The sequence below is a fragment of the Oxyura jamaicensis genome, chromosome 3 (genome assembly GCF_011077185.1).
Source record: "Oxyura jamaicensis isolate SHBP4307 breed ruddy duck chromosome 3, BPBGC_Ojam_1.0, whole genome shotgun sequence".
NCBI classification, from domain to species: Eukaryota; Metazoa; Chordata; class Aves; order Anseriformes; family Anatidae; genus Oxyura; species Oxyura jamaicensis.
The window spans coordinates 34,709,024-34,733,760 of record NC_048895.1 but is presented as its reverse complement, the minus strand read 5'-3'; the positions used below and the strand labels follow the sequence as shown (position 1 = coordinate 34,733,760).

General features: G+C 43.9%; 1 long non-coding RNA gene across 1 annotated transcript; it reads left to right on the top strand.

Moving 5' to 3' along the window:
• The first annotated feature begins 3,293 nt into the window (after nt 1-3,293).
• Nucleotides 3,294-12,995, top strand: LOC118164689. Its single transcript, XR_004749610.1, has 2 exons — nt 3,294-3,423; nt 12,591-12,995. It is a non-coding gene; the product is annotated as an uncharacterized LOC118164689 (long non-coding RNA).
• Nucleotides 12,996-24,737: the final 11,742 nt, after the last annotated feature.

The following is a 24,737-nucleotide window of genomic DNA, read 5'->3' as shown; positions in this document are numbered from 1 at the left end:
ACCCTTGTGTATTTTGCTTCAGTTTGTCCAGCTGTTCTAGGAAGGAACCCTTCCCAGGCACTGGCTCTGTGCTTGTCATGCCCTAGAAATCAAGTATCACAGCCCAGCCACTTTATGGTTTTGGCGAGTAGCACCGTGGGTCTGAAGACATGTGGAAGTTTGTGCAGATAACAAGAGGAAACTGTCAGCAGCACTTGGAGGAGTGGGGTGACTGAGTTCACTGTAATAGTAGAATGCTCTGTTCGTCTGAGTTAATTATTAAATAATAAGCACGTTATTTAAAGTATTTTTCTTTTGCTAGATATTTCAAAGTGGGACTAGTTTTAATTCATTAATTTATTTTCTTCGTTGTTCTTTTATTACCATCCTATTTTCTAATAACTGTTTTGAGCCATTTTTTTAGCTCCATTGCATAACTGAATTCATCACCTACACTGAAGATATACTAATTTACATTAGTTGAAAATATCGCGATTTCTTCGGTCTTAATTAAGTTTCTTTTTATTTTTCTGCCCCCTTTTCCCCCTGTATTTATTGTATGACATTTGCTGTTTTCGCTGACCTCTTTTAACTGCAAACAATCTGTCACTGTAGGAATTGTAGCGCTACGTGATTTAATGTTGCTGTTAACTCTGCAGACCAGAGTTGAAATTCTTTGTGTTACTTTCATAGATTGTATCATGCTGAGTGTCTTTAATCAGATTGCAAGCTGCTATCATGTTGCTGTGTCTAAGCATTAATTATGCCTTCAGAGGAGTAAGTAATTTTAATAAGTCTGGGTAAATTTTAATAACTTGGTAAGGAAAAGGATTTATTATGGATCAGATAACTGAAACATCATGGGCTATTTTCCAATGCAGAAGCATATGCAGTTAAAGAGGTTTGATTGCTCTTTGGTAAAGGTTTGTGTTACGTGAAGGAAGGGCACAAAAAAAAAAAAAAAAAAAAAAAAAAAACTGGGATAGGGCAGTCAGAAAGTGATGGCCACAGCCACAAAAATACCATTAGTCTGACAATGTTAAAAATAATAAAATAAAAGATAACTTCTGGGCAGAATGCTACCTGCAAAGGGGATTGAATTTGTGAGCAAAGCCTCTCTCTTCTGCTGCTTGATTCCTTTTGCATTGAAAGACATTTAGAGAGATTTTTTTTTTCATCTTCATAAACTAACACAACTAAACAAAGTAATATTGGATCCAATTTCTTCTTCTACAGAAAACAAATCGTACATTCCCAATTCTAGTTAGTAAATGACTCAAATAATCAGAGTGCCATTCTCACAGTCGATATTCATATTCTGAAACTTTCCATTCTACTTCCTCCTGAACCAATCTGAGAAGAATTGGCAATTCTGTGCTTTCCCAAGAGCACAGACCACATCCTCTAGTGGTTGTTATTGTAAGGTGTACCACTTTCCTGATGATTAGAGTGGTTCTGTACAGAAGATGCTGGTAAGGATGGGGAAAGTGAGGAAATACACATTTTATGATGCTTTAAAAGATAGAAGATGGCACTGCAAAATAATGCTAGTATGCTCACCGAATTCCTCTTACCGCTTCCTTCAGGAATAACAGCTTCCTAAGAGTCTTGTTCATCTTCACAAGGAGAAAACAGCAGAAAACTGCTTAGGCTCCCCATGGCAGGGGGTTGGAACTAGATGATCTTTAAGGTCCCTTCCAACCCAAACCATTTGATTTGATTCTGTGTTTCTATGCTCTTCAGTTTTTACTCACTGCTTCATGTGCCAGACCCAGTACAGCATTAAAGGCCTTAACATAAAGTTCCAAAAATACTAAGGCAGTAGGATTTTTTTGAGTGAGAGCTTCAGAATGTTAATCTACAGATTATGTAAGCATGAGGAGTTATTTTAGTATAGTATAATGCTGTCATGTTATAATGTCACAGCATGATGCATTTGAAACTATCAGCCTTTTAAAATACTGGCTTGTGACAACATATTCTTGCAAATTTTATCTCTGTTGTTGTGATCTTTAACAAGGATCTTCTGTGGATTAATTTAAAGAAAGGAACAACAAGCTGAGCAGCAGAACTAATGCAGCCTGGTTTCCTGTGGTAGGTGTCCAATGTCCCACAGAACCTCACAAACCAGAAGTGTCCCCCACGAGTCCTTATGACCTCCCTGATGCCCCAGTGCTCTTTTGGGCAGGACACAGCCAGTTCTGTGGTGGCTCTGAGATCTGCTGCATGTTGGCTGCCCATCCAGGACACATGTAACAACTGTCCCCAAACCCCATGGCTGTTGAGCTCTCGTGGCAATTTATTCACACGTTGAGGCAACTGCTGCGGTCTCCCCACTGCAACCCATATGCAGATTTGTTCGACTTTGAGAACCTTGTCCTTCCGTCAGATGGGGTTAAATTTGACCAACAGGCTCAGGATTTGCTGTAGGGGTATATCTAACGGCCTTAACAACAGACGGTGTGATTGTGTAAGTCCCATTTCCTTGAGAATGCAGGCAAATATATAGCTAGGATCAGGTTCTCTGGGGGATTAATACTGTGACCTCCATTTTATATGCTAGCCCAGAAGTCAGCGTGAGGCTGGACGTGGCAGCCAGGGAGATCTTGAGGAATACAGTGCTGAGCACAGCTGGCCATCACTGCCCTGATCAGCCCCACAGGATCCTAGACCTTCAACCCAATCCCCTTCTATGCTCAGCCATGCCTGAACTACACCTCACCCGTACCCAGCCCGGGCCACCACGGCTGCCCTGGAGCTCCATGGGACCATTTGGAACCTTCCATTAGGAACATACATATGCTGGATACCCCAAATATCCTGGTTTTGGGAGTCGCTTTATTTTCACTATACGGCATTTCCAAATGTACTGTAAGATTAGCAGTATTTGGTGAAGTTTCTAAATTACATAGTTACATGACTATGGAAGAATCATTATCATTTTCCAGACTTGCCTTATGGATCTTGGATGCTTGAGTTTGGCTTTATGCATGACAGAAAACCTCAATTTCCTAGTATATGGAGCCAGTCTACATGCCCCATTGAAACATTTTCAAGTCTAATCAACCTTGTCTGCATAGTATTATGCAGCTACCTATTTAAAATTACTTGCAGCCACTTATTCATAATTATCATTTTATCTTGGAGTGATGTTTTCCTTAAGTCAGAGTGGAACTTTGTAAAGTTCCAGTGTGGAACTTTATATTTTTCAGAAAAGCTGTAATATACGTAGTAATTCTGATGTTAAATTCCACCTTTTCTTTCTTTTTCCTGGTTTACGTTATGGACCATAAGATACACAGAATCACATACAGCTTTCACTGTTTGCTGCAACCAGTGCCGTTCAGGACTGCTGCATGCAGGCAGTAGCAGTACTTTCACAGTCTTGTACCAGGAGCATAGTCAGAATCTCACAAAATATGTTTAAGGAAGCAAAATTGCGAGGTAATTAACTTTTAAATTTCTTCTCTCATATCTGGACAGCACAGAAGGGAGAACTGGTAGCTCAGAGAACTGTCTGCTTGAATATATATCCCTGCCAATCAGTAGGAGCTTGTGTCACATCTCTTTTGAAAAGAGAAGGCGCTGGTATCTTCACAGAGAGCCATCACCTGCTGTGAACTGCTGGGTAGGCCAGGAATGGGATTTTAGAAATGGGAACTGGATTGTATATTTAGCTGTTCGGTCAGTTTATTCAAAGTCCAAAAATTTTAAATACAGATGAAAACTCGCTATGATTCATAGTGTGTGGCCAGCATTAGTTCCTTATGTTCTAACAGTGAACTGCAGTGTTTGACATTAGATCCACATTTACAGGAGAAGAACAAAGCAGATGGACAATGATGCTGTTGTACAGTTTCCAGTGAATACTGCTGCCCTTTTTTGAGTATTTGTGGACTGAAAGAGTGAAGTGAGCTCTTGTGTATTTTTTGGGCAGTGGCCCATTTTTCTTTGCAATTTATTTTGTTTCATGGTATATCTCATTTTGGAAAGCAGTTGCCCTTGCTTTTGTGATATGTTGTCCCTGAGTATTGCTTCAGCAGTTGAAAAGAAGTGTGAATTTTAAAACCTCATGACTGCAAGCAGGTTTTAAGCACATAAAATCCGTGGGCTGTTCTCACTGCCTTAATATGCAACAACTATGCAGGAAAGAAACAGATGTGAGTCCAGGACCCAAATGAAATATAGACAAACACAGTGCTCCTAACCACAGTGGTGAAAACACTCCATAGTGTTGAATATTGATGTCTTCTCACTATTGATAACAGTCTGCAGAGAGCAATCTTAATTGAGTGCTCATTTGTATGTTGGTTCAGATAGGAAAATTTAGGATCTAGATTTCCCCTATTTAATTTCCTAGCATATTTGCTTTTCATGAAGACTGTATCTGGCCATGGGGTTCTGAGATGATAACTCATCTGAGTCTATGAAGGATTGTTTTTCTGGGACAATTTTTCTACAAAGGCTTGAGAGACTGCACTTCTACACCATGCATACAACTTCTGCATGTGGTTAATTGGATGTGTATTTCAAGATAGCTCCAGGCCCATCATCCTGGGTATTGGATAAGTCCACAGAAATACAGTAACTTTTCCAAAGAAGATACATGTTAGCCCCCAATGCTGATGTTAATTAACATGTATGACTGCTACACACAAACTAATCTGGCACACATCACCAAGGTGCCTGAATTTGGGATCTATGCTCTCTCTGTGGTCATTGGAGAGAGGCAGTTCACTGATGGGCTGAAGTCGCATTCTTGCAGGGCCTGGCTCTCAGTGATGGGGGGACAATTAGGCACCAATGCTTAAGAGGCTCAATTAAATGTTTGGAGTCAGATGGAGTTAAAATTTCCACCAGTGAGAGATAAAAAAGGAGAGAGAAAGGTGAAAGTGCCACCACCTTGGATGAAAGGCTATTGTGCTTTACATCAGGCTGTGTATGCATGGTCATGCTAATGGCAACTAGGAATTTCACAGGAATTTCACAGGAAATCTATGCGAGAAGCAATAGAGGTAGGACAAATGGGGACAGGGTTGTGTAAGAGGCCTGGAATCATGGCCTAAACAAATGGATCACATGGCTGGAAAAGCCTCCTGCTTTAAGTACGTCACGCCTGTTTTGAATTACTGGAGCATCCAAAATGTTTGCAAATCCCTTGCCAGTGTCGTAATTCAGAATAGCACACTTGATAATTTCCAAAACTGTAGGTACACTGTATATTTTTGGTTACAATTTTGGTATATTTTTTTCTACCCAAATTATAAATAATGCTATTTTTAATAAACTCTTGAGAACTAATGAGTGATATATGAGAGCAAAACAACTAATTCAGAGATTTGGTGCTGCTCAGGTTTGTTAAGCTCAGACTCAGTCCTTCACTGAACCAGCCTTTAAGAATAATGTAGGTTATTATTTTTTTTAATTCCATAATTTGAAACTGTGAATAATGTTTCCTGGGTCTCATGTCTGAGCAAAGTCATTTGTTCAGCTGACTGGGGATTATGTCAACATTCTGTTGGACATTCAAATTACAGTCAAATGAAGTACTTTTAATATCTACCTTAACATTTTATCTCTTGACCTCCTAAATCCAGATTGCAAGTCGTCAAGGTACAGTGAATTGTTTCTATCATGTATTTACTCTTGTGGTGAATTTCTGTGGGTACATCCAGGATAAGGCTTTCCTTTAGAATGCCATGTTGTGTTAGATATGCTAATAATATTTCCCCTGTTCAGGGATGAAGACAAGCCGTACATAGCACTTATGTTCTTAAACCCTCAAAATTAGGTTTCTTTGAGTTTAAGGGAAATACAGCATTTGCAAAGAGTGGTGGATTCGGTTCCTAAATCCTTGTGTTCCATTTATGAATCAACATACATGCAAAGAAAAGCTGGCTTGTGTCAGCAGTGGCTGGTAGAAATCAGCATATTTTATGAAAGTTCCTGAAAACTTGGCTTTTCTATACTTTTGAAGATAATCTGATATTACTATGGGGTTAAGAAATAATGCAATTTCCAAAGTATTGTCTTTTGAGCAAGCCCTACCAGGCTTGAAACTACCCTGCTGAAGCCTGTCTGCACACAGTGAGGTCTGTCTCTTATAGATAGCCTCATATCTGAGGAGGCCAGCCAGCGCTCCCTGATCCCAGCCCCTCTCCTATTTACGTAGCAGAGTATCTGTTGACTGAGCCTTATCATCAGTCTTGTCCTTAACTGGTTTATGGCTGGCTCCTGAGCAGATCACCAGCCTCAGTCATTTTGTTGATATGCTTTCCAGATTCCTAGAGTCATACAACGAGGATAAAAAAATATTTCAGCGATTCCAATTGTGCCACTTTGGTTTATAGTTAAGAAAAAAAGTTTGGTGTTTTTAGTCTGTGGTATATTTTCACTGTGAAACCACTTACCCCATCTGAGAGGCTTTCTGTTATCAGGATCCTATTGGCTACAAATACCTGGGGCTCTTTCCCACAGTTAACAAGAATTATGTATTTGGGATACTTTTAGTGACTCAATTCTGGTTGCAAGACAGTTAAGTTCATATCTCAGCAGGTACCTCCATGAATGTGTACTAAGAATACCTGATTTCATGGTCACCTTGGAAGACTATGTAATAACTTACTCCTGCATCATCTATGAAATGTCCAGCTCAAGTTCTGGCAATATCCGCAGACCAAATTATCAAAGACCTATTTATTCTTTAAAGCTCAGCCTTCCTTGCAGCATGAAAATTTTGTTTTAAAATCAGCCCTGATCTGTTTGGCCATTATGATAAAGGACAACCCAAGCCACCAGTGTTCTGCAGCTGGGAGAGCAAGAAGGGCCCATAAATAGTAGTGCCCACAGCTGGGAAAGGTGCCAACCCATCCCTAGCCGTGCACTGTTCTTAGGACATGGCATGACTGTAAGTATCACAAAGTGTAGTCTTCTCTGTAAATGGCCCAAGCAAGATGCTGTCACAAGGTCCATTCACTGCAGACTTTTCTCTCTTTATGTACAATAAAAAGAACAGGTGGAATTGCTGAGAGTCTTTTGCTCTAAGACTCGTTAATTTAGGCTTCCAGACATCTTCCAGAGTTAGCAAATGAGTCAAGTGGTTATTATTTACTCATCTGCTCTGCAGTTTCTGCTGTCTTAATCATTTTGGTTGTTGCTGGGAGTATTACCTTCTTCAAAACAGAGACTTGAAAGCTGAGGGACTAATGGCAGTCTTTGCTGCCCTGATTACAAAACGCCGGTTCTTACCAGGCTGGCTGCCGTATTCATGCCTCGGATGATGTGCTTCCCTGCAGAGGTTAGAGGGGATCCCCTATGTATTTAGTCTGTAAGGAGAGTTAACAGAGATGCAGTTTGTAATTTGGGGATTTCTGGTGGTGAGGCCATAGCCCAAGGGCTCCAAGTGCTCCTCTGTGTGGATCCTGAGCCCCACGAGCTTCTGTGCTCACAGGACTCAGGAGGAGTCAGGGCTGGTCCACAGAAGTGCTGCAGAACTGCCATCCCATCGCCCAAGGGTTAGGCAGCCCTGCTGTAATACATCATACCCCATGGTTTGTCTCTTCCTAAAGAAAAATGAAAAAAAATATCTTCTCTTCTGGTTCTTTGATGGTCTCTACTTTTGACAAGCAACTTCTCCCACTGCATGAGCTCCCTTGCAGCTTGTTCCATTTAGCAAAAAAAAAAATGGACAGAGAGTGTCACAACGGCACCTGGTGAAATGTTTTCTATGCTGGAGTATGCCTGTGGCAGTCACTGCTGTGCTGTCTGAATGCCTTACACCACCACTGCCACAAGCTCTAACTGCTTGTGCTTGCTGGGACGTAGGTGCAGAGGCTGTGGTACATTTCGGGGCTGTCTGAAGTTTGAAGTGACTTGTTTGTATCATCTGCCTTAAAGCAGCAGCCTAATCACTCAGTGTCTCAGTGTTTACTTCTGTTATCAGAGCAGCATAGTAGAGGCACAGGCTTTTCTATGGGGATTCCACATTCACCCACAAATGATAGTGCTGTAATTTTTCCTTTGATAACTGATAGTGCTATTGGTGCCTTGTTTGTTTGTTGTCTCTATCACTGTCACATATCTGTACTAGATATCACTTATCATTGGATTACTACCCTTCCTATTTGTGCTTTTCTTCCTGGTAATCACTGCACTTTCTCACTGCACATCTCTTTATGATTTTTTTTATTTTTTTATTTTTTATTATTTTTTTAATAGCAGCAGCTAGTGGTTCCAGTGAAATATAGGAGCTGTGGTTTGCATCCAGTATGCAAGTCCATGAAAAGAAACTGTCCCTGCCCTAGTTAAACAGCTTACAGTGTTGTTTTTTTTTTTTTCTTTTTTTTTGGTTTTGTTTTGTTTTGTTTTGTTTTTAAAAAAAAAGAGCAGCGAGCAGCTGATAGGAGAAAGTTAAGCCATTTCTCATGTTCCTAGCACCTAGTGTCCCTCTCAGGACTGCTGACAGGATGGAGACACTGGGCAGGTGTAAGTGCTGGTTCCAGACAGGCTGGGAAGAAGGCAGAAAAGTAGGTTCATCAGCCAGCCAAAGAGTTTATCCTTATTGCAAGACGTACACAGACTGTAACCTGAGTATCACACCATCATTAAGTCCTATCCACTTACCTACTTCATTAGTTCAAGGATTGTGGCGCTTTTAATCTTTGTGATCTGGGTCACCGCAGGATTCAGGCTAATGTCTGAATCAACATGGTGCCCCAGCTTCCTACTTCCAGCACTGTGTGCTTTGCAGCCTGCCTGTCCTCACTCAAGCTGAGTAAACACGAAGGAAGGCAGATTTTGAAGCTTGGCTTTTTTCCTCCTATAGTCACGTCAGCTAGGGTCTTTCCTTGTTTTGTTGTTAGCTTGTTTATATGACCAACACCCAGTAATCGGGGATTAAAGCCCCACTGTACTGTACTCAGTGCTGGTCAGCCCTTTGCTTTTCCAGCTTGTAGAGATGCATGCTTGGAGCTGTTTGGGGGAAAAGTTAATTTTCTAGGGTGGGATTATTCCCTGAGCAATGTTTTGAAGCAGCCCAGTACCTACCCCACCTGCGGAGAGGACTTCACCGCAGTGCAGGCATTTCTCCAGCACCCTTCTCAGTGCTTCCTCTCTGAAAACCAACTGATTCTGCAGGCAGCACACACAGCAGAGAAATAATCCTCCAATTTATCAGCCCAAATTACCAGCCTGGCTGGTGAAAATGCAGTAATGAAACCAGACAGCTCTTTGTACTTATTGTTAGTGGGTAAACCTGAGCCCTCAGACCCCTTTTCAACCACCGGTGCCAGCCATGGCATGATGTGATGTCCGCAGAGGTGGCCTTTGCTTCAGGTGGAAGATTCTCCCCCTCGTTGCCTCCAGCTTGTGCTTGTCTGCGAGCAGGCGTTGCTCCCATGTGTACAGGGCTGCTTCAGGATGTGTGCAGGAGCTCTTCCAGCAGCAATCTCTTGGGGTCAGGAGTGACCATGCTGCTCCAGAACTGCAGCAGGGAAGACAGACGTACACACGTAGGCGCCTCATCCAGTTTTGTGGGGCGGCTGTAGATTTCAAATTCAAATTTCTGATAAATGTAAATGGGCGAGAGCCTCGGAGAGAATTTGTGTGGGGGAAAATCAAGTCTATGCTTAGGAAGACCTCTTTGCAATGGAAAATAGGCTGGCGAGGCAGTCTGATGGTAAGACCAAAATTATAGCTCTCCCAAATTGTATTCATTCCCTATCTTCCTGTATGAAAATGTGGGAATAAGCAGGTAACAGTATTGCTTAACACCCACCTGTCCTGCTGGAATAACTGGGCTTGCATTGGCCACCTGCTGCAGCTGTTTTGTTAGCCCATGTGATAGGGAAGAAGAGGAAGTGTGTGCTGGAAGAAAAACCGGAATTTAAATGAGCAAACCAGTCACTGTGGTCTAAAAGTGTTGGAGAGGACCAGGAGGAGTCCAGTCTGCATCGAGACCTGTGCAGAGGTTCGGGAACTGTGGAAGTAAGTGCACAGAGAAGTACAGCATGGAAGGAAAAGGAGGATTGTGATAAAGAGAGCTCCAAAGGAAAAATGATAGGGAGAAAAGTAAGCATGTCCACGTAAAGTGACTTTGGTTGGCATTTATACCCAGTTGATACTGAGGTTTTACTATGTAGAACAGGATTTTGCTGTTTATATATACATTGCCACTAAAAACTGCACTCTGCATGTGGACTGCAAACATTTTTGTGCCAGCGCATCCTGCTTTGCTTTGTGTACCTGTACTAAACCATACCAGTGCGATTGCTATGATGCCAGAAAGGCTTGCTGCTCTGCACTACAATAAGTAAAGTGGCAAAACGCAGAAGCATAGATGAAACCTTAAAGACCTCAGGATCTTGTCTGGAGTAAACAGAGCTTCTGTTGTTGTTTGTTTTGCATCGCTTTTTAAAAATATTTTTTCTCTTTTAGTTTTTGCACAGAAACACTTCCTTATTGCCATACAATCCTTCTTGGAATACTGCGAGCACTTAACAGTGCATGCTGGTTTGTTTCCCAAAGGAAACAATGTGCATGGCTGCTGAAGCTTTGAAGAGCAATCTTGGATCACTTTTTTAATGAGGTGTGGAAAGCGAACTGTGGGAATAAGTGGACTTGGCTGGACTGTAGCTTGCCTAGGTCCCTCGGGAGCTTTGAACGTCCAAGGGATGCAAGAGTTCGATGTCAAGAATATCCCAGAAACATGAAGTTCCTGAAGGAAATACTAATCATCTTCACATGCATCCTAAACCCTCACAGCTCCTGAGATTTCAAGCATTTATACTGTACCATTACTTCAAAGGAAATATGCCTGAAAGGAGTAGTTGGATGGTTCGCAGTAAAGTCTGTAAATATTACAAGGCAGTACAAATATGTTCTAAAACAATTAATAATGTTAACATTAATAATATGTCTGAACTTCTGTAATTTCAGCAAAATGTCTGGGGGAGGATCCTGACCTCTCTCACCTCTCAAGCAAGGCAGAAGCACTATTCGAAATGCCAGGGAAAAGAATAACTGAGAAACGTCATGCCTCAGCCCTTGGGAAAGATAAGCTAGATCCAGAAAGTATGAGAGGCATTTCTGCACACGTCAGTGCAGAGAGGGGACATACTTTTCTCCGAAGTGCTTGAAATACTTCATCTGTTTAGGAGGAGTTACAGCAGCAGCAATCAATGAGGTATTAGATAAGAAACTCGTGAAGTAACGGGGAGGATTTTATATTGACCACAAAAAAACCTTAGGGGCTCATACTCGTATGTGCAACCATCTCTCTTTGCCAAGAATGCAAAATGGTTTTGTTTTGTGGTCCAAACAGTGCTAAAAGCACAGGGACTCCCTCTTTGCACAAGTGAGAAGGGTCCTGCTTCCTTTGGCAGCCCTTGAGCGCTGCCCGGGCGGCGTGCTGTGGCTTTGCACACCCAGTGCGTGCTGAGTGTGCAGCCAGATGCCAGCAAAACGCCAGTGACCACAGACTCACTTCACTGTGTGCTGCAGCATTCTTTGGGGAGGAGAGGCTCCGAGCAGCTCTGTTCGTAATGGAAGTGCAAGCATGCAAGCTTTATTACCTGCCACTGCCAGCTCACCAGGAAAGTATGCCATTCCTGCGCCGACGACGGATATCTAGCTGCTGATGTTTAATTATCATGTGTCTGCTCTGCCAGAAGCACTGGCCCGCTCCGTCCTTTGCCTTTTCACTGCTGTACACAAAGCAGGAGCCTCTTACTCCTCTGAATTACTGCTGGGTGTTATTACAGCCACTGCAGGAAGAGAAACGCAGAGTAGCAAACGTTTGCCTCTCTGCTTGTGAGGGAATTTTTGGAGGAACTAATTTTTCTGCATGTCTGTGGCTTACAAAGTCTGTACCTGAAACTTTTATAATGTTTGAGATTTCATAAATAATAATAATAATAAAGTGTATAAAGCATTTCTGCAAACACGGTCCATCATAACAGTTTAAATGGAGGGGGCTTTCACTGCCTCTTCCCATGCTTGCAAACGAGTGCTGTCAGCTCAGAGGCAGACCTGTGGTGTTGCCATTGAAGTGCTGTGCAGAAGAAGTATGGTTATACAAATACTGTTACAGGCAAAAAAAAAAAAAAAAAAAAAAAAAAGCTCAGGGATTAAGAAGGGAAAAAGAGCACAAAACCCAGCCAAACCAAAGCCACAGGAAATGGATTCTGAATGTAGGCGCAGGAGCTAGACAGAAAGGGATTTGGCAGGAGATAAATTGTTGCAAGGACCTCAGTGAGAAATATAAGGCCCAGTCCTATATAAGACATGCCCATGACGAGTCTTTAGACCCCAAAATAAACAAATCTGCATGGCAATATGATAGTCTGCTAGGTCTAGGATCTCAGGAACCAGTGACTGATAAAAGAGTGAGCAGTGCTGAAAGAAGGAAGGAAAGGTGGGAGCGGAGCAGTGCGTGGGGAGGAGGGATGGCTTGCTGTCAGCTCCTTGGGCTGGCGCAGTCTCACCTACACAGACACAGGCAGCGAACGCTGCTTTGCAAATGGGTGGGGAGTTTGTTTGCAAAACAGCAGCTCCGGTCCTGACAAAAAGGGGTACGCTTCACATGTGCTTATTTGCCAGTTCTTCTGTTTCAGGCAGGATACTCCTTGTTACGCTGGATTCTGGATCCCTTCCCAGCCTCCTGTAGATTTTGGAAAGTCTCCCATTCAGCTGCCATGTGGAAGGCTTTGAACTTAAAATGGGAACAGGCACAGCACACCCAGGGCTGGGGGTGGCTGGCAGTCCTCCCTCCCTCTTGCCCTTCCCTCCCCAGTGTGACCACCGCAAATCCATCCTAGAGCCCTGAGAGCTTGGGGAGAAGCCTTAGGAAAATGTGTTCCAGTACTACAGTAAAGTGTCCTGCTTCAACAGGTGACACCAGGATTTCTCTGTAAAAAAATCACAAATAGCTTCCCCTTCAAGAAATGGACATTTTGGTGGAGAAAATGACACCTGTGCATCAGCTCCCCTCTGATTATAAATGTGTCTTAAGTCAGAAGGAAAAAAAAACAACTGCAAACTACTCAGCTGATAAGCACAAGCAATTAATTTAGTTGTGGCATACATCAGGTAAACCTCACTCCTATCAGTGTGAGTTGTGTGCAACTCAATCTGGCTCATAAAACAAACACAGCTTTGGGCAGCTACTCAGCAGAGCCCCGTCCTGCTTCATCCCACTCAGAAGTGTAGTCATGGCCCTTATATGTGACATACTTATTTGTAGATAGGTGTGATGTTTGCATATAGGGTCTGAACTGAAAAGACGAAGAGATTCCCTGAGATACCGTCAGTATTGCCCTCGATATCCTTGATACAGCTGGTGCTGGGTTTACCTGTCATAACGCATTTCTGAAGATCTCCGTGTTGGCCTGAGGACCTGCAGAGAGCTGCCGACAACCCACTTTCCTCACTTCCTTCCTTGCTCTGTTGTGTAAAGCTGTGGTCACCAGCAGCAGAATGGAAAAGAGAAATGGATTAAAAAAAAAAAAAAAAAAAAAAAAAAAAAAAAAAATAAGAATGGATATGTTCCGTCCTTCTTTTAAAAAGCTTCATCAGGCTTCTTCCTTGATGCAGCAGCATTGTGTTTGGTTACACCGCCTCCGTGCAATCGGCGGCCAGCACGCCATGTGAAGCGCTGCACCTCAGAGGAGGAGGTATGGCCAGGCCCATCCTACCCCTCCTGGTTTTTCTTGTATGGAGATTAGAAAAGCAGTTTTCAGTAGTTACGGGAAGAGCATCACATCGGCGTACACGGGGATTTCTCACAGTTTCAGATATGCCTGTGCTGTAACAAAAAGCATCACACAGGAAACCCAGACGTCACGGGGCTGAGCTCTGCATTGTTGGTGGGTTCATTGGTTTTGAAATATCCAAGATAAGAGCTTTGTTCCTTTGCAGAATGCATGGTGAAAGAGAAACATCACATTGTACAAATGAATCAATTTAAGAATAAATAATAATTTAAGAATAATTACTTTTACATTTACACATTTTTTTTCACCGTTGTATTTGAGAAATAAATTCTTTCCATTTTGCTTAAAAGCCAGCTTGGTTCTCCTGGGCAGCAAAATGCCTTGTAATTAAAATGCTGGACAGTGCACAGAGATAATGGGCTAATTCATTGACAGGAAGCACTGATATTTAAAAATTGATCTTTAAGAATGTAAACAAGTTAACTGACAAAAGCAGCATAAAAATAAGCTCTAAACTGTCTTTTCTTCCAGTAATGTTGAAAAAAGTAGTATGAGACTTGTCTGAATATCTAAGAGAGGGAAGTGTGCTGTGTAACTTGGCCAGTCCCAGTGCTTTTTCCTCCCTGTATCTCCCATCAGTCCATACGTGTCCCTGAAAGTGGACACGCTCACGTCCAGGAGATGCAGTGCCAAGGTGACAAACACACAGCTACCCAGGAGCTCTGTGGAGCCACCTCTTCTGGTGTGTCTTGAGGCTGCATCTTGCTCCATCCCATAGGCAATGTGCAGGTACTTGTTCCTCCTCACCCTCCTGAGGAGGTGATACTGGTGTAGTACAGAAATACTAAAGCAACTCAGGAGCAGAATATTGAACTCAAAAAAGCAATCATGTTCAGCAGATTTTTCAGGGATTTTTTTTTCCCTCTGGGATCTCTGCTGATGGTCACTTCCATTTGTGTAGGTATACAGCATCCAGCAGGAGAAAAAATTCCCCACTGAAGAGGTTTCCAAGAGAGAACAGCAGACAAGATAAGAGTGAGCAGTCACTGGCAGAAGTTGCAATGTAGCACTCCAGCCTGCTGGTATTTAACATTCAGTAGTAGGCATGGACCGAGTCTTGCTGGTTGTAAGGACATCCCTCTGTCGCACCACATGGGGAACTGAGTCAGCAGCATTGATGATGCTTCATACAAACACAGTCATGTCTGCCAATATGCCACGAGGGAGGGGAGGGCTTACTGAAGCAGAGGATGCCTCGTGAATATTTTTGTGCTGTTACCCAAAGAGGAGGGCAGAGATGGTGCTGCCTGTGGATGGTGTGCCCTCTGCTCCCCAGGGCTCCTGCCCAGGAGGCAGGGGGCACGCTGCAGGCCAGCTGGCCTGCCCCCCTCGCCAAGCAGGACATTGCTCTGCCGGGCCGCAGAAACACTGGTGGCCACGCTTCCTGACCAGCAACCCGCTTCACCCAGCAGGTTGATGCTCCCTCAGGAGCAGAGCACCATCCCCTTTTCCCCTTTTCCCCATGCGGGAGCACTTTGCCCCCTTCTCCCCTCCTGCTGCTCCCCACGGGCGAGCATCGCTGCAGGCCTCCCCTGTGGCCTGCTCACAGGCGCCTCACAGCAGCGGCTCCCCATGGGGGCTTTGCCTTGAGAACAAGCCTTAGTCGCATGAGGGGGTTGAACGGCTGCGTCGGGAAAACTGCGTAATGAAGGGCTTTCTGAAGCACGCATTATACCCATTTCAAACTACAAAGCAATTGAAAGATCAGCGGTCAGGGATTTATGAAATGATTTATTGTGTCGGTGACCACGGAGATACTTCTTGCCAATGGGGTATTTTTTTCTGTCACAGGGACAAGAGTTGTTTTTATCCAGGGCCAAAACCAAAAGCCATTATTCATTTTATTACTTAGGCAAAATTCTCATTAAAGACTTAAGGGATTGGCTCAAGACTCGGTATTTCAAAGGAGACTGCATTTAGAACAGAAAATAGCAAAATCTCCACCAACATCTGAGCATCTCTTTAAGCTCCTTCTACAAACACATTAAACCCACAGTGATGCAAAGAGGGAAAGTTAGTTCAGCCACAATTCCCACTCTTCCTGCGTGCCTAGAGATTGCGAGGTGGATTTCTCCTGAAGATAATGTTGTTTACGCTCTACCGAGGTAGCCTTAGCATAAGCCCGCTCTGCTGCTTATCATCCTGGTGTCTGAGAAGGTCTTGGATAGCCTGCAACTGAAAACACGGATGGTGATAGAGCCCTGCAGGTGTGCTGCCAGAGAACAAACGATGTGGTCGCTGGGGCAGCCCGAGATGAAAATAAACAGCGTACAGATTTCACATTGGCCCGAGGGTCCCCAGAGAGAGATTGAGGGAATGGTGCGCAAACCGATCAGCAGGCATCGCTGCTGCCTGCTGCATGTGTGTGGTTTCTCCTCTAACGCAGTCGGAGAAGTATCTGTGTACATTCGAGGTGCCGGGCGATTCTGCAGGTATGTTTTAATACTTAATTGGATGCTTTTAAAATATGGAAGTGGCTTACCTGTAATACATTATGCTTCCGTCAGCCTTTGCCTAGATTTGACAATTCCTTAGGGCAGGAATTATCTTTCGTTGCAGCGTGCATATGGATGACAATTAAAAATTTAGCAATGTATGTGAGAAGAACTGGAAATTACTGTAATTGCCTCAGTGTTTCTGAAGAGCCTTAAAACTTGCTTCTGCAGACTCAGACTAGAGTAGCTCTACTTTTGTATGGAGTGAGCTATCAGATTTCAGAGGTCACTTTTCAATGTTAGAGTTTCCTACTGTAAGTTAAACCACCTTCCATCCCCAAAACAAAATCTCCCTCTTCATTCGTGTATCGTCTCCTTCTTCACCCATATATCAAAGCATAAAAATGACATCATTCTCTGAATTCTCAAAATTAAAATGATGAACAGGAACAGTTCAGGAAGGAGTGATGTATATTTTACCTTGTCCAGGCTTCTTGATAGCAAAGATGGAGAACATATTTTTTGGGTATCCAAACCAGCATGAGAGTGAAACAACTTAATTCACTTTCCCTTGATACAGCCTTAAAATTTTGAATTCACATTGTGCAGCATGCACAGAATCCACATTGTCCAGGAGCGCAGTTTTACAGTTCTGCAGTGTACTCCCCTGAGCCAAGCCGTCATTACCTGAAATGACACTCTCAGCTGTTCAGCCAGAAATAAATGTGTAGAAATACTCATTTAACTCCAACTGCAGGGCTAATCCTGGTGGATCACAAACTCTGGTGCGCAGAAGTGGGGCAGATTCATCATTCAAATAAACTGTATGTCTGTTAGGTAACTTTGTTTAACAGCCTCAAGTTGCACCAGGGGAGGTTTACATTGGACATTGGGAAGAATTTGTTCCCAGAGAGGGTTGTCAAGCAATGGAACAGGCTGCCCAGGGAAGTGGTGGTGTCCCCATCCCTGGATGTATTTAGGAGAAGTGAGGACATGGCACTGGTGGACATGGTTTAGCGATGGCACTTGATAGGTCAGGTTGATAGTTGGACTTGTTGATCCCAAAGGTTTTTTCCAACCTAGACGATTCTGTGATTCTCAGAATTGTGTAGGGACTATCAATTATGGTTAGAGGTGAAGTTTTTCTCTCCCCTTCCTTCACACCAGTGTTCAGCAAACAGTCATTGTGTATATAGATGGTTGGCTTGCCCATAATTTGTGAACCTGGACAATGCCCGTAAACATCAAGTGTTCCAAAATGTCTTTTCTGTATGATCTGGGGGAAAAAAAAAATGCAGAGAGAGATCAGTGTTCCTTCAACATGTGATCACCATACTTAACATGCATATTTAACAGACAGGCATCCGAGTCCATGGCCTCGCTGCCCTGCTTGTCCCCATGTCACCATCCTGCTGGTCCTGAGCGCAGTGTCCTGGCTGCCCCAGCATGCTCAGGCACCAGCTGTACCCCAGGCACTTTTGCAGGCTTTGCAAGGGAGTTGGACAGTAGGTGACAAGTTTTCGGGGCAGCCTCTAGGTCACCTGCCATGGGTCACCTCCCCACATGGGGCTGACACAGCACTGGGATGAGTGAATGAAGCGTCTCTCCCTGCTATTAGAGCAGTGGAATCCATCCCTGGCCTGACCTCGTGCAAACCCTGCTCCTGTATTTATAGCATGGAAAGAACGAGCACAGCCACTGCCAGCAGAGCCAAAATGCACGGGGTGGTGCAAAAATCTTCCCTACAGGTCCAGATCTGCTCCCGTGCTGGCAGGGGCTGCCCAGCTCCCTGTATAGATGCTGCCTTCTTCTCCTCTCTCCCCTGCCATCCCTTCCCTCACCTGCCCCTCTCTTCTGGGAACGTCCTTTGCCAGCAGCAGTGAGGGATCTCCCCCAGCATACAGCAAGCAGCACCCTACAAAATATAGACAAGCTCGAGTAGACAGAGCTAAACCTCCCACAAGGTGTAATTTTTCCCCTTTTGTTGCTTTTAAATGCAAAACCAACATAAGAAAGGTATGTAGGAGGTAAACAAGCAGGAGAGAGACCTTGAGACCTGTCAGCTCTGCATCTGGATAACCTGAGCCCTCAGAAACATCTATGTTAAAGGTTATTTCACAGTGGCTCAAAGAGAGGCTTAAGGATTTAAGGATTTTGTTAATCAGGCTGCGACACACCTCAAATCGTTCACCTCCGTGGGTTTCCTTTGCAAGAAGCCCATGCTTTTCCGAACATTTCCAAGTGTAGGTTCTCATTACAGCAGTGAGGATGAAAGCAGAGCAGAAGCAGGTCGCGTAGCTTGCAGGCACAGCAGTGCTCGGTGGTGGCAGGTCTGTGCTGGGGATGGAGAGCTTTTGGAGAGCTGTGGCCACCAGGGCAGCTGCTGTGCCACGCTGCCAGGCTACAGGCTGTGAGAGGCTGGGCGATGCCTGAGGGGAGAGGATGGTCCAGAGGATATTCCCTTGCATGCGTTTTTTGGGTGGCAGCGACATAAGAGTATGCAAAGAGTAAGATTTTTTTTTTTTTTTTTTTTTTTTTTTTTTTTTTTTAGTGATGAAGCACCTGCATATTCTGACCTTATGAGTAATTTTGGGTGGCTTCACTGAACTTGGATCAATGTCATAAAATGTCCACCATAAAGAAATCATACTGTAAAAGAGACTCGTTTTTACTGTCAAGAGACCCTGATTGGATGAATTCTTAATTACAGGCTCTTTTGCAGTGACACTTTCCTGGGTTCCCCCCTCGCCCCCAGGGAGGTGCCAGTAAAAGCAAGAAGTGGCTGTTAAGCAAATTTTTGGCATCCCCATCTCCAAGGCAGGAAGCCTGTGGTTATATTAACTCTCTGGATTTGGGGGGCAATGCACTTAAACTCCTCTATCCATCAGTTACCCTGGAGCTGCGAAGAGCACCCCTCTCTCTCTGCAATGATTTTAAAGCTTTTTGCAAGGGGTATGCTCCACCAGCATGACATGAAAAGGAGAGGAGCAGCCCCACTGTAAGGGAGAAGAAACAAGCACAAACGTGTCAGATAACCTGCAGAGAGCTGTGTGGAGTGCAGGGTTTCCCTCAAGCCTCTTGCCCTGTGGACACCTGCAGGTACCTGAGCAGCCTCGGCTCCTCGGGGTGCCCCTGGCACAGCACTTCTGGTGTTGCAAGTGACTCATCTGCAGCCTTGCTAAGCAAAAATCATCATCTGTGATAAGCCTGCACACAGACCGTGGCTTCCTGCTGTATGCGACAGATAAAGAAAAACAAGAGGCTTCCAAAAAATCGCAGAAGTGGTAGAGGAAGCTGTTGGTGTGTGCTCATAGCCCAGAGAGTACACCTTTTCTTTTTCTGCGGGTGTTTCAGTCTCACTGCTTCGAGGTGCGCTGCTGCAAGCTGTGTTTCCTCTCTGCCTGCCTGCACCACGACTGTGTGAAAGCTACATGGGGACAACGGAGCTGCAGCTGATGTGAGATACAACCCATGGAGACTGGGCTGCTCGCTTTGTTCGCATTGTTTATCTGTTCCCCTGCCAGCATGCTTCCCTGTGTCCCCCTGGTGTGCTTTAGCACAAGCCAGCCCTGTGCCATGGTTCCCCTTGCGCACGCAGAAAGCACCTCAGGCAGTCATCGGAAAGCCAGGCTTAATTTAAGTAAGGCATACTGGCAAGAAAGGACAAGAGTGAAGCTTTTTGCCTTGAACAAGTGTGAAGCTGCCTGCTGCAGTCTGCTGCAAAGGAGATTTCATTTAGAAGTGCACCCACAAGCGTAGTCCAGTTAAATACCATACAAACTGTACTGGCAGCAGATCGCATTCTTGATGCTGATGTGGTACAAGTGGTTTGACGTTTAAATCAGACAAGAAAAAAGATAAATAAATTTATCTACTGTTTTTCTGCCTTTCCATTGGGTTCACACAACACTGTCTGCATCCCTCTTTTTAGCATCAGTCCCCCTCTCCATAACAGGGGCTTTCTACTTTGCCTGTGCTCTTGCCCTTTGAAATGTTTTCATAGGGAAGTGCTGTAGGTCTCTTGTGTTTAAAGAGGAATATTGATCACAGAGGTATAAAAAATACATTGGTACTTACAGCTGAGTAGGAAAAAATGCTTCTAAGGTATCGTTGCTTTGCCACAGTAGGATGCTGCAGAGATTTACACATTAATGTCTGATTTCCCACAGCATGACTGATGTAAAATGAGCAATGTGCAAGTGCTGCAACACGGGACATGGAGAGAACAGCAAATGTTTTCATGCATTGATCTGTCAGATGACTTGACAAACCAGTGAGTTCTGCCTTTAAAACACAACAGAAGAGCATCTGAGGCTTCAGTTTGAAGATACTAGTCTTTCCTTTCCTGGGGCTGAAATGAACTGAGATTTTGTTTTCGTCAACTCAACCTCCGTAGTGAAACCTCCAGTAAAAAAGTTTCCAGTGTTGTGATGATGATGCCCAAATGGGACACCCAGCTGGGAGGGCAGGAATGGAAACCCAGCTACAGCTAGCCCCTAAATTGCCATCAGGTGGCATTTGGGCTTGCAAAGACCGGGTGAGAATGTGGTGGCTCCATGAGCTGAACCTGTTTAGAAATACATGTATGGAAAACTCCCCAGACAGCCCCATGTTCTGCCCCTGGGCAGAAGCTGTCCCCCTGTGCGGGGTCAGATCCAGCGTTTGGCTAGCTACAATTACACCCGCTCTGTTTAGCAACTTCGGCCTTAATTTTGAAATGTTCCCCGGTGCTGGAGGTCCTTGAAAGACTGCCTCCTGCTTTCCAATGTCACTGCAGAACCTGCCTGAAAGTCCAGGGGATGAAGGCTCCTCAAGGGTTCAAGCACTCCCAAATATATTCTTCTGTGCAGGTGAGGATTTCTGATCCTGCCCCTTCCTGCCCACGTTGCTGTGCCAGATGTTCTTCTACTCTGTTCAATGGTAATGGTCTTTTGGGGGTTGTTTTTCTTTCTCCACCAGGTTGCAACATGAAATGGAGGCGATTTGCATTGTGAGCTCCCAGTTGGCTGCCCATTGGTCACCGAGGATGTGTTGTGCCTTGGTTTCTGTCAGCTGGTAATACAGGAGCAGCTGTGATGGTTTATTCGTGCTGCATTGCTGTGCCTCAACTCAAAAAAGGAGGCTCTCTTCCCGTGTCGACAAGTTTGGCAAACGGCAGTGATACGATGCTAACTCTTGTAGGTGGTCGGTGTGAAACTGAACTGCTCTCTCTGCTGTGGTAGTGGGGTTTGCAGCACCCGTCTCGCTGAGCAGTAGAAATACCGGCAGCTCTCACAGCAGAAAGGGGATTTTCTGCCCAGCATAAACCAATAGCAGAGCTATAGCATGTTTGGTAAATAGACTAAGAAGGCAAAGAGAAGCTAGCAAGCCACTGTACAACAGGAGGTGTTCAAGAAACCACTGTGTTCTCTAGCTTCGTATAATTAAATAGCTGCTCTGCTTCACCCCAGTGGTGGTTAATCTGCAGCAGTGGGTGAGCCACTTTGTGTAATAGGCAAAGGCAGCCTGCAACGGGCTTTGGTTAGATGCAGAGATCGTCTTGTCAACACGAATAATGCTCAATTACTAAGAGATGGAGTCCTAGCCAGGAACAATACACCTCCAAGTTTACGCCCTTACAATCGGAAGGATAATCTATTGATAATCCAGTTTTTTAGGAAGAGTAACTGGAAAAACAGTGTGAGCAGCTGAGATGGCATTCTGCTGTGTGTGTTTGGTGAAAGGATGTATTAGCACTGTCCCCAGCACTTAATCATTGAGTGCAACACACAAAAATAGCCAGGAAAGTTGCAGACTCTGCTGAATGGGTTGAAAGGTTGTGGGAACATGTTCTGGCACAGCCTTGTGCTCTGGCGAGACACACAACAAGGGGGAAAGGGTAAAGCTTCTTCTCTGTTTCATTCAGCATCATTTTGCTTCCTGGAGCAGAAAAGAAATTCCATTACTCATTTAGGGTGACACTTTTCTAAGGCATGTAATGTGGAAATTTCTCAGCTGTAAGTCTTCAGTCCTGCTCAAACACCGGGAAAAGGCGTTCATATATTACACAGTGAAGTATTTGTAAACACAGATGAATTGAGTTTAACAGGAACTTTGGTCAGCTGAAAAATAAACCAACAGCATATTACAACATGACAGCAGATGAGCCAGGCACGGAACCTGCCTGCGGCTCTTCATAAAACCGCTGCCATTGTGAGTAAAGCCCGAGGCCCGCTGCTGGAGCGAGTTGGAGAGCAGATACCCAAGGAAATTAGGATGAAGAACCACTTGGTTGGGTTCTTGTGATATATGCAAAGGAAAGGTCTGTAAAAACCAGTCATTGTGCCACAGCTAACATCCAGTTAGGTGCCTTGATGCCAGCGTGGCCAAGGCATGAAAGCTAACAGTGCCATGAGCTGCTGCTGTGCACAAAGGCCATGCCGCGCTTGTCGCTCTCTTCATTGCTGTTTTCCACCTGACGTGGCTAGGGGTGCTGGGACAAGGACATTCAAAAACTCGTTTTCATGTGGAAATACTTCCCTGCTGCCTTCTGGCTAGGAAGCATCTCTGGTTTTATGTAGCACCAGTCAGCCAGTGGCCTCGCATCCCTTTCTGAAACACTCAGCCAAAACTGACCCTTTCTGAGGGCAGATTAGGTTAAATCAGAGCAGGCACTCCCTACCCTGGAGTAAGAGCAGGCTTTCAACTTGCATTTGCTCTTAATTAGGGGGGACTGGCGAGTGTGCACAACTGTCCCATTGCACAGAGGAAAAAATCTAGAGGATACAGAGAGCAGTCTGATACGGAGGCACAGAGCGGGCCTCCCAAGCCCTAATCTTTCTTTTATGTACCTAACAAGTGTGTGAGGTTTAGTTTCTCCTGCCAATGGCATCTCTTATGCAATGTACTTTGTCCTTTTAGTTTTGTTCTTACATCGATTATTTGTACCTCTGCTTACTTCGGCAAACATCAGCTTTCTCTTTATCACTGGTCTCACTTCTTAGAATAACTGTGTGTGTACAAACAACTGACTTGTTGTGATGCAACACTCCCAATTTTCACATGACCACCTTGCCACCAACTATCTACAGCAAATCAGTCTATGCAAGGAAATCAGAACTTGTTTCATTTATTTCAGTCACACGTTGTTTTCAAGAAGATGATGGATTCCTTAATCTCACCATACACACACTGCCACTTCCTCTGTCTGTAAATCCATGAAAATTAGCAGAACAGAAATAATGGTAACACTGAATAATTCAGTAATACACTCTGACAATATTTGCTAAGCTCCTGTCAACACAGCCTACTTTGCTCTTGCACCAGCATACAGTGTAACAGTCCTATGGACTATTATTAGTCTGTTTTTTTAAATACCTAGCACATTTTGCAGGAATATAACAACAGACTGAGGTTATATCACACTGGTGTTAAAGTTAGAAGGATAAAACCCCAAACCAACAAGGGTGCACTTTTATTTTGTCACAGTTACAGGTAAGTCTATGTAGGAATGACTGTCCAGCTCTACCCAGCTTGGTCTTCGGTGCTTGGATCTGAGTCCATCTCCCTCCTCTACTGCGCTCACAGCAACAGCACCTGAGAACACACTCATGGGGCAACCAGGCAGTTGCATAATTTATGAGACAAATAAAAAACCCAGGCATGGTTACAGAAGTGTATGGTTAAAGATATTTTACAGAACAATTCAGCTATTCTTTAGACAAGAGGGGAGAAGTAAATCATAAAGGTGAGTCCTTGAGGTAAATGAAAGACAGAGCGGCTTTGTGTTAATACCGGTAGAGCTACTGCAGTGGCACCTTGATGTGAAGGAATGCAGCGCTTCCCTAGCTGGGGAAATATTTTGGTCTTTTATATGTAGAATCGATTTAGCTCATGAAAGAGACTGAGGTGTTTCAATCTCATTTCTGAATTTTCTACATAGTGGATAAAAGACCTATAGTAGTAGAAATATCTTTAACAGACCAAAAATTAATAAACTGAACTAATAATTGAAAGGCAAAGCTAAACAAATTCAAAACACAAATTAGTCAGAATCTTTTCACGGTATTTCACCTTCAGAATAACTTATATACAACTCTAACAGACTTGCAATCATTTGAAGTCTTTAAATCAAGAGTAAACTACTTCAAAAAAAAAAAAGAACTGGTATAGCTTAAACAGAGTTGAAGCTATGATGTTGAAATTACTGAAACAGGATGTTTGAACTTCATTATACATAATCCTTTCTTGACTTTAAGTCCAAGCCTAGCTGTACAAGCCTGGAGTAGGGGGTCTTCATGGTGTAATCCTGCTGTACTTGTAGTTCCTAAAATTTTCCCATAAGGCTCAAATTAAGATGGAAAGTTACTTGTTCTGATTTAAAAATAAATAAACCAATTTGAGGCTTAAAAATGAAAGGTAATCCTTGGCTTTAATTTTGCTTTGCCCTTTTAGGTTCATGCTTTCTTAGTAACATAGTACACATCCCTAGAAAACAATTGACATGAAATGTTTCTTGTTAAACTCTTTTCTAATAAATTATATATGGGCTCCTTGCTGCACTTCATGGTTTCTT